Source organism: Oncorhynchus keta, chromosome 22 (assembly GCF_023373465.1).
Source record: "Oncorhynchus keta strain PuntledgeMale-10-30-2019 chromosome 22, Oket_V2, whole genome shotgun sequence".
NCBI classification, from domain to species: Eukaryota; Metazoa; Chordata; class Actinopteri; order Salmoniformes; family Salmonidae; genus Oncorhynchus; species Oncorhynchus keta.
This window is the reverse complement of record NC_068442.1, coordinates 22,476,899-22,487,057: the sequence shown is the minus strand read 5'-3', so window position 1 is coordinate 22,487,057 and position 10,159 is coordinate 22,476,899. Positions and strand designations below refer to the sequence as shown.

The 10,159-nt window shown below is 45.3% G+C and overlaps 1 long non-coding RNA gene across 1 annotated transcript; it reads left to right on the top strand.

The window, feature by feature from the left end:
• The first annotated feature begins 5,490 nt into the window (after positions 1-5,490).
• On the top strand, positions 5,491-6,499 carry LOC127910827 (uncharacterized). Its single transcript, XR_008076280.1, has 3 exons — positions 5,491-6,010; positions 6,232-6,268; positions 6,417-6,499. It is a non-coding gene; the product is annotated as an uncharacterized LOC127910827 (long non-coding RNA).
• Positions 6,500-10,159: the final 3,660 nt, after the last annotated feature.

Here is a 10,159-nt window from a genome sequence, read left to right as displayed (position 1 = left end):
TTCAGCGAGCAGGCCCTTCTAATCGACCTGGCCCGGGAATCCTGGAAGGATATTAACCTCATTCCGACAGTAGAGGATGCCTGGTTATTCTTTAAGTGCTTTCCTCACCATCTTAAATAAGCATGCCCCATTCAAAAAATGTAGAGCTAGGAACAGATATAGCCCTTGGTTCACTCCAGACCTGACTGCCCTTGACCAGCACAAAAACATCCTAGCATCGTAAAGCCCCCGCGATATTCAACTTTTCAGGGAAGTTAGGAACCAATAAACACAGGCAGTTAGGAAAGCAAAGGCTAGCTTTCTCAAACAGAAATTTGCATCCTGTAGCACAAACACCAAAAAGTTCTGGGACATTGTAAAGTCCATGGAGAATAAGAGCACCTCTTCCCAGCTGCCCAATGCACTGAGAATAGGAAACACCATCACCACTAATAAATCCATGATAATTGAGAATTTCAATAAGCATTTTTCTACGGCTGACCATGCTCTCCACCTGGCTGCCCCTACCCCGGTCAACATCCCTGCACCCCCCACAGCAACCTGCCCAAGCCTTCTCTTTCACCCAAATCCAGATAGTTGATGTTCTGAAAGAGCTGCAAAATCTGGACCCCTACAAATCAGCCTGGCTAGACAATCTGGACCCTCTCTTTCTAAAATTATCCGCTGAAATTGTTGCAACCCCTATTACTAGCCTGTTCAACCTCACTTTCGTATCGTCTGAGATCCCCAAAGATTGGAAAGCTGCCGCGGTCATCTCCCTCTTCAAAGGGGGAGACACTCTAGACCCAAACTGCCTATATCTATCCTATTCTGCCTTTCTAAGGTCTTCGAAAGCCAAGTTAACAAATAGATCACCGACCATTTCGAATCCCACCGTACCTTCTCCGCTATGCAATCTGGTTTCAGATCTGGTCATGGGTGCACCTCAGCCACGCTCAAGGTCCTAAACAATATCATAACCTCCATCAATAAGAGCCAATACTGTGCAACTGTATTCAACGACCTTGCCAAGGCTTTCGACTCTGTCAATCACCACATTCTTATTGGCATACTCAACTGCCTTGGATTCTCAAATGACTGCCTCGCCTTGCTGCTGGTGATTCTCTGATCGAACTTTACGCAGACGACACCATTTTGTATACTTCTGGACCTTTTATGGACACTGTGTTAACTAACCTCCAGACGAGCCTCAATGCCATACAACTCTCCAACTGCTCTTAAATGCAAGTAAAACTAAATGCATTATCTTCAACCGATCGCTGCCCACACCTACCTGCCTGTCCAGCATCACTACTCTGGACGGTTCTGACTCTGAATATGTGGACAACTACAAGTACCTAGGTGTCTGGTTAGACTGTAAACCTCCTCCCAGACTCACATTAAGCATCTCCAATCCAAAATTAAATCGAGAATCGTCTTCCTATTTCTCAAAGCATCTGTGGAAAGAATTGAAAACTGCTGTTCACAAATGCTCTCCATCCAACCTCACTGAGCTCGAGCTGTTTTGCAAGGAGGAATGGGAAAAAATGTCAGTCTCTCGATGTGTAAAACTGATAGAGATATACCCCAAGCGACTTACAGCTGTAATCACAGCACAGATCATTGCACCTGTACATAGCCCATCTGTAAATAGCCCATCCAACTACCTCATCCCCCATAATGTTATTTATTTGATTTATTTTGCTCCTTTGCACCCCAGTATCTCTACTTGCACACTCATCTTCTGCACATCTATTACTCCAGTGTTTAATTGCTATATTAATTATTTCATCACTATGGCCTATTTATTGCCTTTACCTCCCTTATCCTACTTCATTTATTATTGACTGCATGTTTGTTTATTCCATGTGTAGCTCTGTGTTGTTGTTTGTGTCGCACTGCTTTGCCTTGACTTGGCCAGGTCACAAATGAGAACTTGTTCTCAACTAGCCTACCTGGTTAAATAAAGGTTAAATAAAATAAAATAAAAAATAACGAGAAAGTTGTTGGTGTTCCGGTCATCTACTTGCAAATGTATTTCTGTATTTAAAAAAACTAAAAAACATGTATGTTAATTGAATACATTTCAAAATGCAATCATTTTGTAGATTATTTTGATACATTGATCTTTATGGTATTTTGAAATGTTTGCCAATCCCTGGTCATAAGAGGGGAGGGGAAGAAAGGAGAAAGTAGAGACCTGTATGAGTTGATGTTATTGGTGTAATGAGTGAGAGAGTCAGCTATAACCCCTGCTATGAGAGGTGAGCAGAGACCACACGGATAGACAAGCATGAGGCTCAAAGCGTTTCTCTACTTTGCAGTAGACCTATGTTATTGTTTAAGGTGTGGTCAACATGGGCTCATAGGAATTTCATACAGACAGTGGAATCCATGCAGTATTCATGTAATGCTACGGCAATCGCAATAATCCTATCACTTGAAACATCCTGGTGATGTCAGTAAGTTTAGGTTTATTCAGGTGTGCTGTGGTAGTGGAATGCAAAGCAAAGGTGTTTATCGGTAAACAGTGTGACCCGGAGAGAACTTCACAAGCCTCACTGCCAAAATCAAGACATCAAACCCCTGACAGGAAGATTATGGAGGAAAAAGAAAAAAGACAGCGGAATTGAGATGTCAGAGCTGCAAGGTGTTTCAGTACGTATATTACAGGGTATTTATCAACGCACAGATGTCTCTGTTACTCAGGTGTTGACAGTCATCTTCTGCTGGGCTGTGGTGGAAACAGCGGTGTGTGTGTGTGTGCGTAGAATAGTATAGATGGCAGCCTGGGGGGATGGGTCGAGAGGAATGTGTGTGTGAGGCAGAAACAGTTGTTCACTCTGAGCAGCTAATAACTACCTGTGGTCTGTACAGGTGATTTACTGATGTACAGCCTTTCTCCTCACTGCAGTATGTGTGTCGGGACATGCAGGGTGCAGCGAATGCCCTAAACACACAGGGGGGATGTCCGGACACACACATGCACACCTCTGTGTAATGTCTCCATTAACAGAGGGTTTGGAAGGGTTTCAAACGTCTAAGCCAGATCTGTCAGACTTATACCACTCTGATTCAGATAGCTACTTTTCCTAACTCATATTACCTCAACTTCAGGCAGATAAGGGTATTTACTCCTAAATAAATAACATCCTGAGTTTCTCCTTTACTGGAATTCAAGGTCAAGGTGATTGGTCAATGAATATTACCTTATTTCTTTACCTTATTTGTATTTACTAATAATAATCATATCATTAACATAAATTGCAGATGTTTTATAGTATGTATCAGGGAAAATTAAGGTTATGTATTGACAAATATATATTTGTTTGTGAGCAATTACGTACTTACATATTGACTGGGAAGTCTCCTTTCTTTCTCTCGCTCTCGCTCTCTTTCTCCCTGTCTCTCTTGTTAACTCTCGCTACTGCAATCTCTTTTTAATACTGTTTTTTGTCACTTTGCAATAGTGTTCAGTGAAGAGCTGTTGAAAGTCCAGAAGCTCTCTCTCCTCTCTCTGTCTGTTGTATGTGTTTGAGCTGACTGCCTGCCCCCTTCCTCTCTCTGTGGAGTCAGTGGTGATGAGATATCGGGTGTCGTGGAGCAGAGTGCATCCAAGCGTATCCTGTTTCCCTCAGGTTCTGATCACGGCCATGTTCCCCTGATCAGGGGTCAAAGGGCATGGAGTGGATGGTGGGTAGGGCTCAGATGTCTTTGGTATGAAAGCTGTGTCTGGATGCTTGGGGGACCAGCCATCACACACCATCGTATAATTAACCCATGGAACCCATAGGACAAACGATAGACCTTGTTAGATACTGCATGAATGCAAACAGATCGGTAAGAATATAATTGTTATTATTATGCTGTTATTTGCTGACTGCTTCATTGGTAATGGTTTGTGTTTTTGTGTATTAGGGTGTGTATTTGTACATGTGTGTGTGCTCTTATTCAGTTCTGATCACATGCCTGATCACATGCCTGATCGCTCAATTATCTCAATTTACACAGCCTGTGTTCAGCATGGGGGATTGTTGAGAGAGACGAGGTGATTGTATTTATTATGGATCCTGATTAGCTGCTACCAAGGCAGAATAAACTCTTCCTGGGTTCCAGCAAAATGAAAGTAGCTATGTACAGTTAAAAACATAACATTAAACTTCATAACAGATTTCACACATTAACTGTGTGTACCTTAGGCCATTACTCTACTACCACATGCTGTACCTATAACAAAAAGCCATGTTATCATGTGTGTGTATGCGTGTGTCTGTGCCTGTATGTGTGTCTCTTCACAGTCCCCACTGTTTCATATGTGCATTTGTATTTGTTTTTGTATTATTTTATTTTTACCCCCTTTTCTTCCCAATTTCATGGTATCCAATTGTTAGTAGTTGCTATCTTGTCTCATCCTACAGGCACGCATCCAACCGGAGTCCCTAGTGTGAGGTGAGACAAGGACGGACAACCCTAGGCCAATTGTGCGTCGCCCCATGGACCTCCCGGTCCCGGCCGGTTGCAACAGAGCCTGGGTGCGAAACCAGCATCTCTGGTGACACAGCTAGCACTGCGATGCAGTGACCTCTTATTTGTTATTTGAACCAGATTTGACTGCTTTCATGATTTCATTGATGTGGAACAGAGTTCCATGTGTTGTACACTGTGCACCTCCCAAAGTCTGTTAGTGAACTTGGTGACTGTGAAGAGACCTCCGGTGGCATGTCTTGTAGGGTATGCATGGGTGTATGATCTGTGTGCTAAAGGAGATTCACACATAGTGTGTGTGTGTGTGTGTGTGTGTGTGTGTGTGTGTGTGTGTGTGTGTGTGTGTGTGTGTGTGTGTGTGTGTGTGTGTGTGTGTGTGTGTGTGTGTGTGTGTGTGTGTGTGTGTGTGTGTGTGTGTCATTATGGTATGTATAAATTACATGAGTATTTTTCAATGCAGGAAATGATGCGGGAAGTTTCCTTCATAAACATCTCAGTCACTTAGACTACACTAACAGTCAAATGTTTGCACACCTACTCATTCAAGGGTTTTTCTTTATCTTTACTATTTTCTACATTGTAGAATAATAGTGAAGACATCAAAACTATGAAATAACACATATGGAATCATGTAGTAACCGAAAAAGTGTAAAACAAATCAAAATATATTTGATATTTGATATTCTTCAAAGTATCCACCCTTTGCCTTGATGACAGCTTTGCGCACTCTTGGCATTCTCACAACCAGCTTCATGAGGATTGGTTTTCCAACAGTCTTGAAGGAATCACCACATGTGCTGAGCACTAGGTTGCTTTTCCTTCACTCTGCACACCTGTTAATTGAAATGCATTCCAGGTGACTACCTCATGAAGCTGGCTGAGAGGATGCCAATAATGTGCAAAGCTGTCATCAAGGCAAAGGATATTACTTTGAATAATCTCAAATCTCAAATATATTTAGATTTGTTTTACACTGTTTTGGTTAGTACATGATTCCATATGTGTTTTTTCATTATTATTCTGCATTATTATTCTACATATTATTCTGCAATGTAGAAAATAGTAAAAATAAAGAAAAGATCCTAGAATGAGTAGGTGTATCCAAACTTTTACATTTACATTTAAGTCATTTAGCAGACGCTCTTGACTGGTACTGTACATCAACCATTACACTGTATATAAGCTACACACATTAACCATTAAGCAGAGCGAGGTTTGGAGCATGCCCAATTTGACTGGAGCAGAGCGAGGTGTGGAGCATGCCCAATTTGACTGGAGCAGAGCGAGGTGTGGAGCATGCCCAATTTGACTGGAGCAGAGCGAGGTGTGGAGCATGCCCAATTTGACTGGAGCAGAGCGAGGTGTGGAGCATGCCCAATTTGACTGGAGCAGAGCGAGGTGTGGAGCATGCCCAATTTGACTGGAGCAGAGCGAGGTGTGGAGCATGCCCAATTTGACTGGAGCAGAGCGAGGTGTGGAACATGCCCAATTTGACTGGAGCAGAGCGAGGTGTGGAGCATGCCCAATTTGACTGGAGCAGAGCGAGGTGTGGAACATGCCCAATTTGACTGGAGCAGAGCGAGATGTGGAGCATGCCCAATTTGACTGGAGCAGAGCGAGGTGTGGAACATGCCCAATTTGACTGGAGCAGAGCGAGGTTGGAGCATTCCCAATTTGACTGGAGCAGAGCGTGGTGTGGAGCATGCCCAATTTGACTGGAGCAGAGCGAGGTGTGGAACATGCTCAATTTGACTGGAGCAGAGCGAGGTGTGGAGCATGCCCAATTTGACTGGAGCAGAGCGAGGTGTGGAGCATGCCCAATCGGACTGGAGCAGAGTGAGGTGTGGAACATGCCCAATTTGACTGGAGCAGAGCGAGGTGTGGAACATGCCCAATTTGACTGGAGAAGAGCGAGGTGTGGAACATGCCCAATTTGACTGGAGCAGAGCGAGGTGTGGAACATGCCCAATTTGACTGGAGCAGAGCGAGGTGTGGAACATGCCCAATTTGACTGGAGCAGAGCGAGGTATGGAGCATGCCCAATTTGACTGGAGCAGAGCGAGGTGTGGAGCATGCCCAATTTGACTGGAGCAGAGCGAGGTGTGGAGCATTCCCAATTTGACTGGAGCAGAGCGAGGTGTGGAGCATGCCCAATTTGACTGGAGCAGAGCGAGGTGTGGAGCATGCCCAATTTGACTGGAGCGCTGAGCGAGTCTCCCAAAGACAAGGGAGTCTGCCTTCTTGCCCGCTTAATCTTTGCTCCAGTACCACTCCAGTACCACTCCAGTAGCGCTCCAGTACCACTCCAGTACCACTCCAGTACCGCTCCAGTAGCGCTCCAGTACCACTCCAGTAGCGCTCCAGTACCACTCCAGTACCACTCCAGTAGCGCTCCAGTACCGCTCCAGTACCACTCCAGTACCACTCCAGTAGCGCTCCAGTACCACTCCAGTAGCGCTCCAGTACCACTCCAGTACCACTCCAGTACCGCTCCAGTAGCGCTCCAGTACCACTCCAGTACCACTCCAGTAGCGCTCCAGTACCACTCCAGTACCACTCCAGTACCACTCCAGTAGCGCTCCAGTACCACTCCAGTAGCGCTCCAGTACCACTCCAGTAGCGCTCCAGTACCACTCCAGTACCACTCCAGTACCACTCCAGTAGCGCTCCAGTACCACTCCAGTACCACTCCAGTAGGGCTCCAGTACCGCTCCAGTACCACTCCAGTACCACTCCAGTAGCGCTCCAGTTCCACTCCAGTAGCATTCCAGTACCACTCCAGTAGCGCTCCAGTACCACTCCAGTAGCGCTCCAGTACCACTCCAGTACCACTCCAGTACCACTCCAGTAGTGCTCACAGTACCACTCCAGTACCACTCCAGTAGCGCTCCAGTACCACTCCAGTACCACTCCAGTACCACTCCAGTAGCGCTCCAGTACCGCTCCAGTTCCACTCCAGTAGCATTCCAGTACCACTCCAGTAGCGCTCCAGTACCACTCCAGTACCACTCCAGTACCACTCCAGTACCGCTCCAGTACCGCTCCAGTTCCACTCCAGTAGCATTCCAGTACCACTCCAGTAGCGCTCCAGTACCACTCCAGTAGCGCTCCAGTACCACTCCAGTACCACTCCAGTAGCGCTCCAGTACCACTCCAGTACCACTCCAATACCACTCCAGTAGTGCTCACAGTACCACTCCAGTACCACTCCAGTAGCGCTCCAGGACCACTCCAGTACCACTCCAGTACCACTCCGGTACCACTCCAGTAGCGCTCCAGTAGCGCTCCAGTACCACTCCAGTAGTGCTCCAGTACCACTCCAGTACCACTCCAGTTCCACTCCCGTAGTGCTCCAGTACCACTCCAGTACCACTCCAGTAGCGCTCCAGTAGCGCTCCAGTACCACTCCAGTACCACTCCAGTAGTGCTCCAGTACCACTCCAGTACCACTCCAGTACCACTCCAGTACCGCTCCAGTACCACTCCAGTAGTGCTCCAGTACCACTCCAGTACCACTCCAGTAGCGCTCCAGTACCACTTCAGTACCACTCCAGTACCGCTCCAGTACCACTCCAGTACCACTCCAGTAGCGCTCCAGTACCACTCCAGTACCACTCCAGCAGCATGCACTTGTAGGTTACCTGTGTGCTGCTAAAGCCCCTTGCTTCAGCTACTGTAATGGAGTTTGTTAAATATTGTCATAAAGAAACTGATAAAACACACAGGTGCAAAATCAAGGTGACTCACAAAGATGAAGAGGACCAAGAGCAAGAGAGGGAGTGTGGTGATGTAGTGTCCACAACTAAATAATCATTGTGGAATCTGAAAAGACAAGTAGCCAAAAGCAGGATGGTGTCAGTGCACATGATTCCATATGTGTTATTTCATAGTTTTGATGTCTTAGGCTTACATTAAAAAACTCTGCATCCCCGCCCAGCCTTGCAAGAGTGGCCCGAAAGTTATTTAGCATCCCCAGTTGCTCTGCAAGCCTGGAGAAGTTATTCTCCGCTGATGGCCTGCTCTCCAGGCTGAAGCCACAGACTGGCCAAACTTGTGTTTCAAAACGTTCATTGAAAGGCACCGAGCCTAAAAAGGTATTATTCGTAAAATGTGTATTTAATTCACATTTCAAGTCACAGCCTATATGCACGTTTTATAGACTATAATGATTTAATACCACGAAATGTTAGCACTTAATGTTCCTGTCAGCCTTGTGTGTTGCACTTGCAAATACTTCACAATGTGTTTCTTTGTAGGCTATAGCCTTCAAATAATTGAATAATATGCTTTAATATAGCCTAAATACAGTAATAAGGCTACCTGTCTGGCTCCTGACATATTTAGTGTTTAAATGCTGTTTAATACGACATGTAGCCTATTTGAAATGATGAGTGCTTCTTACAGTCACCTTTTCGGGTTGTTTATTAAAATACTTTTCATTTAAATCATATGGTTTGCTTTCAATAATTCAAAACCAAATGATAGGTCCAGGTAGTAACAAATAGAAGATGGTTGTGTTTAAATTGTGATTTTAATGAAGGGAGTGAATTTGGAGTGCCAGTTTTGTGTAAGTAATGGTACTACCATTACAACCAAATAATTTTACACTGAACACCAAATACTATTTATAGCCTCTGCACAAACTAAGACCAACATGGTGAATAGATTGGTTAAGGGTTGGTGATAATCCAATAACTAAGGCTTGTTTGTCATATTGTATGGTTATTACATGTATTTTGAAGGGAAATCACTGTTTATGCCATTTGTATCATAATGTCAGAACAGATATTGTTTTAACTCTTACAGCGGTGTTCTTTAAAAGGAGTCATCTTTGATCGTAGTTAGTGGAATAGTCATGCCCCCTTTCTGCCAGAGCTGCCTGCCCGGTCTGTTTTCTATGTCTCCAATATAGAAACGTTGTCCCTCTACAAAGAAAAACAAAGACGGATGGATATCGAGTATCACCTTCGGGGAAATCAAAATTCAAAAATATTGTTTTGATTCTAGAATCTATAGAATGTATGGACTGTTTGGTTGTGGTCTCACGACATAGAGAGCTGCAGTATAGAGCTTAGAGCTGTTCCTGTTTGACCTCATCCTATCTGTACCATCATCAAGCCAAGGCCGCTTGCAGTGAGCATACAGAATTACTGGAGATTTACCTTTATGTAGGTCTATTTTATTCACCACATCCTCATCCTTATGATCATGTCAGCTGTGCAGGTCTCCAGTAGTCTATTTTTGACAGAATAGAAAGGGGGGATAAGGGGTATCTGTGGGGGAGAAAGGGGAGGATAAGGGGTATCTGTGGGGAGGATAAGGAGTATCTGTGGGGGAGAAAGGGGGAGGATAAGGGGTATCTGTGGGGGAGAAAGGGGGAGGATAAGGGGTATCTGTGGGGGAGGATAAGGGGTATCTGTGGGGGAGAAAGGGGGTTAAGGGGTATCTGTGGGGGAGAAAGGGGGAGGATAAGGGGTATCTGTGGGGGAGGATAAGGGGTATCTGTGGGGGAGAAAGGGGGGGATAAGGGGTATCGGTGGGGGAGAAAGAGGGAGGATAAGGGGTATCTGTGGGGGAGAAAGGGGGAGGATAAGGGGTATCTGTGGGGGAGAAAGGGGGAGGATAAGGGGTATCTGTGGGGGAGAAAGGGGGAGGATAAGGGGTATCTGTGGGGGAGGATAAGGGGTATCTGTGG